General features: G+C 36.7%; 1 pseudogene; it reads right to left on the minus strand.

Annotated features, from left to right (window-relative positions):
- Positions 1-462: 462 nt before the first annotated feature.
- Positions 463-3,631, minus strand: LOC129299913 (probable long-chain-alcohol O-fatty-acyltransferase 5; annotated as a pseudogene).
- Between the last annotated feature and the right edge of the window lie 827 nt (positions 3,632-4,458).

Below are 4,458 nucleotides of genomic sequence, written 5' to 3' on the forward strand. Positions count from 1 at the left end.
AAAAGTTAGTTAATTATAATAATTATGTTTGAAAATAAAAAAAGTGGATTAAAATAACTTGTGTGTAAATCTACATAACTTTACATTCATTGTTTTTCATTATTATAAATTATGAAGATTATTTAGAAAATGATAATAAATATTATTAGAATGGGTTATTTTACTTATAAAAAAAATATAAATCAAAAGTGATAGTTGCTTTAAAAAATAATAAAAACAAATGGAGTAGCATAGTAACACAAGATAGCTAAAATAAGAATTTTTTGAAGTTTAACTTCGGGAAAACCCTACTAATTATAATACGCACGAAATCGATGATTGAATTTCTATAATACTTTGTTTTTTGGGACGGGGAGCTCCATAAAAAAAATCGAATTAACTTTTTTAACCATGTAATTGGGTTAAGCCTACTTTTCCCATCATACATTCCAGAAGATTCATGAATTCCTTTTGCTGCTCTCCTCATCCGCCCCGTTTCTCACCACGGAGAAAAGAACAGCCAGTGGGCGTGCCGATCACAAACGCTACTGTCATGGGCCCATACACGGCCGAACAAACCCCCCATTGGGCTGGCCTAGCAACTTCTTGACACCAAACTCCCCAACCACACATAGTCCGTGCAGCGCGAAGAACCTCGTGACCTCCCACGTGGGAGCCTCACGCGTGACATAGTAAAATATCAGCTCGTGCATCAACCCAGAGACCACAAAAGCCGCAACGATCCCGAGCATCGTGGCCCGTTGGGGGCCCAATATAGAGGCCCCAAAGGAGCTCGCCGGCTCGTACACGGCATCTCGCAGAACGTTCGTCCCATGAGATTCCACCGTCTTCCCCAGAAGTCTTGCAAAGATGTGGAGAGATACGGCTCATCGGACGGCATTTTCCAACTCCATTCCGACAACGGCTTTAGTAACGGAATTGCAGATTCCCGAAACGACGTCGACTAGAAGATACAACAAGCAGCAGTAGTTAGCGAGAAGGAGTTTCGGGTGGAGATTCTGTTTATGGTTGACAGTTGGCAAAGGAGAAGGAAGAGAAGGGTCTTGATGGGGAGATTGAGAGGCAATTTTGGGGTTTTCTTAGGGTTTGGGCCGGTCTTGATTGGGAGGCAAGAAATTAGGATGAAAATCGGGAGGGATCCTTGCAGGGGGTGAAGAGAGAGGGCCTGAATCGAAGGCGAAAAGGACGAGTTTTGAGGGTGAGAGCCATGTGATGAACAATGCGATGAGGCCTGTGAGGATAACAGAGGAAAGTTTCAGAGGGAGGAGGGTGAAGACGAAGAAGACTGGGGAAGAGAGAGGAACCTGAGCTTGCCTTTGGGAATTCTGGAAGCAATGAAGAAACAGTATGATAGAGAGAGGAAGACGGTGATATAGAGCTTGATCAGTTATGGGTTTTCTTCATGCATGCACTTTGGTCTGGACATTTCTTTTTCTTTCACTTTCTTTCCTCCCGCCCAACCTCTCTGCAACAACCGCACTATGAGGTTCTTTAATTTATCCTTGGAATGACTTCTCGCTCCTCTGCGCCGGTCCTGAATCGTACTCTCTACTCTCCAGATTTTGATGAGATAGTCCAAATTCTATACTACCAACAACAATTTGGAAGTTTAAAGTTAATTTAGTATTTTAAAATATAAAATAATTTAATAAAAATGTACTTTGTTCTTAATTGTAGCCATTCCTCTTGTTATTCACTCTCTTTAATCATCAAAGATTATGTTATAACCCAAATTTATTTTATAAATTAAAATTGAGGAAATACTATCTTAACCTCATTTACAAGATATTTTTTATAAGATTTAACATTCAAAATATAAAACACTTCAAATTTTTATTAATATTTTTAATTTTATTTTTTTAACTATTATATTCTTCTTATTTTTAATTTTTTATAAATATAATATTAAATGGGAGGTATTTTTTTTAAAATTAAAAAGTATAGTTAATGAGGGAATTTTCGTTCATTCTGGATCTGATTGGGTTTGTCAGCAGTCACGAAAACAAAGTGCAATTGCCACCGGATTTAGACAACTCCCGTGGTTCTGTACAGTGCCTGGGAAGTGCTTTCATAATAACCATCAGATCTATCTGATGGTTGGGAACAACAGTGTGTAAAATTGAAACCTCGAAGGCGATGAACGTCAATGTTCTTCACAGCTGCACAAAATCCACGGGAGGCGATCCGAATCACGTCGTCATGTCCTTTATATGATAATCAGAGATCCAACTGTTTTTTTTTATTCGAATTAACGGAATTTTCGCAAGAAGCTTGTGACGCCTACAAACGGTGTCGTTATATATTTGGCTTGAAGGAATTGCTTTTCCTTTTTTCTTTTTTTTTTTTTGATAAATAAGAAACAATCAAAACAAACAACAAATAAAAACTAAAACTCCTCCATGAATGAAGGAATAGAGTCACCAGCCACTACGTGAAGACCCATGGGAGAGATAAGGCACGTTTTGCTAAGAAATCAGCTTCTAAGTTGAACTCCCTTCCAATGCATCTCATATAACCTGCCAGTCTCTTTGAAGTATTTGTTGAATTTAGCAATAAGCTCTCGGTCTTCATGAAGGTCGTAATTATTGGCTCTTAACAGAGACAGTGCTTCATGACAATCACTATGGATTCTTACATGCTTGGTTTTGAAATTCCAAGCACGCTTTAAACCCATATAAAAGCCCATAATTCTAAACCGTCAGATTATCCCCCTTCTTTAAATGAAGCATGAAAGCTTCAATGATATTCCCTTTGGTATCTTTAACTAGACCTCCACAACCTTAGAATTAGTAGCAGCCGCAAAAGCCCCATCAACATAAACAAAGAGCTCATCAGTAGCTAAGATAGTCATATCCACCTGATTATTAGGACGAATGCCAGCAATAGATGTATTTTGTAAACGACAGTTAGCCACGTTCATGCAGTTAAGGATAACAGTAGCTTGTGCGATGACACTCATTGTAGTCGATCTTCTTCCCTCAAAAACTCTCTCATTCCTACGTTTCCATATTGCCCAACACAAAACAGCAAATAAATCACACCACTTGAAATTATTAACTGTTACCCTGAATCTTGAGATTCATCTTGCACCATTCACGTAAGTCTGTGGTAAAGAAAGCTCGTCTTTGAGAAGGGCGTAATAATTTCAATCCACACTTCCTTAGCTCAGGGCACTGTCTCATCACATGTAGAGTGTCTTCAAACTCCTCAGACAACAACTACACCACGGTTGAATATCCAAATGAACGGTCAAAGCGAGATTTATTAGTAAGGATACGATCATGACTCATGAGCCAAAGGAAGGATCACACACCGCTGAGGCACTCAAGCTTCCAAATCTTGGCCCACATCTGATCAGGGCAATCACAACTATCTATTAATGAATCATAAGCAGAACGAACTGTAAAAATACCATGCTTCTCAGGTTTCCATCTAACAACTTTCTCATTCGCTTGGTTGTGGTTATAAGTTCTAACTTTGCTTCAACTTTCTCCCAATTGTTTCTCAAACCTCTCCAGAACTGAGATCCGGGGAGAGTCCTATTCACTTGTGGAATTAGCTCCCTTCCACAGTTATATTTACTTCTAATAACTCTAGCCCATAAAGCCTCCTTGTTATGTATAAGGCCCATCCTGCTTTTATCATAAAGGCTTTATTCTGAAGATCTGCATGTCATAAACCTAGTCCACCATTTATTTTTGGTTTACACACTTCATCCCACGCTACAAGATGAATCTTTTTCTTTTCCCTTGTTGAGCCCCAGAGAAAACCTCGAGAACATTTATCAATCTCCTCACAAGTACTCACAGGTAGATGAGCAGTTTGCATACAATAAAGAGGAATAGTACTCAACACAGACTTTGTTAAGGAAGTGCTTTTCCTTCGCTCATCTCTTTATCACTCCCCCCCCATTTAAAAATATAAAATATTTTAATTAAATCTCACCTCTTAATAAAATAATTACTTATTTTTAAATTAAATTTATATTTTTATATTTACCTCTATCAAATACCGTACAATAAATATAAAGTTATTTATTAATAGGGACACTTTTTAGAAAAAGACAATGATTACACATCAAAAAATTAAAAATGTCCTATATTTATAAATATCTAATTCCTCAAAAATACCTTATTTTTTAATGGAAGGAGTAATTTATAAGATATTTTTTAAAAAAATTTGATATTTCAAAATATAAATATTTTTTATTGTAAATTTATGTGTGTTGAAAGAAGGCTCATATTACTTATGTAAGGTCTTCCTTACTTAACTATATTTATCTCCATAAAGATGGCAATTAAGGGATTAACCCTTAAAAGATTACCAAGGTTGTAAAATTATATAAAAGAGAAGAATTCTCAAATCATTTACAATGGGATCCCAAAGTTCAAATTTTTTTTAATATCTTACATACACTTAGAATGTTTAAATCAAAGTTTGAAAGTAATGCGGAAACTT

This window comes from Prosopis cineraria, unplaced genomic scaffold (genome assembly GCF_029017545.1).
Source record: "Prosopis cineraria cultivar Desert tree isolate PC_DT_omini unplaced genomic scaffold, ASM2901754v1 PC1348, whole genome shotgun sequence".
Lineage (NCBI taxonomy): Eukaryota > Viridiplantae > Streptophyta > Magnoliopsida > Fabales > Fabaceae > Prosopis > Prosopis cineraria.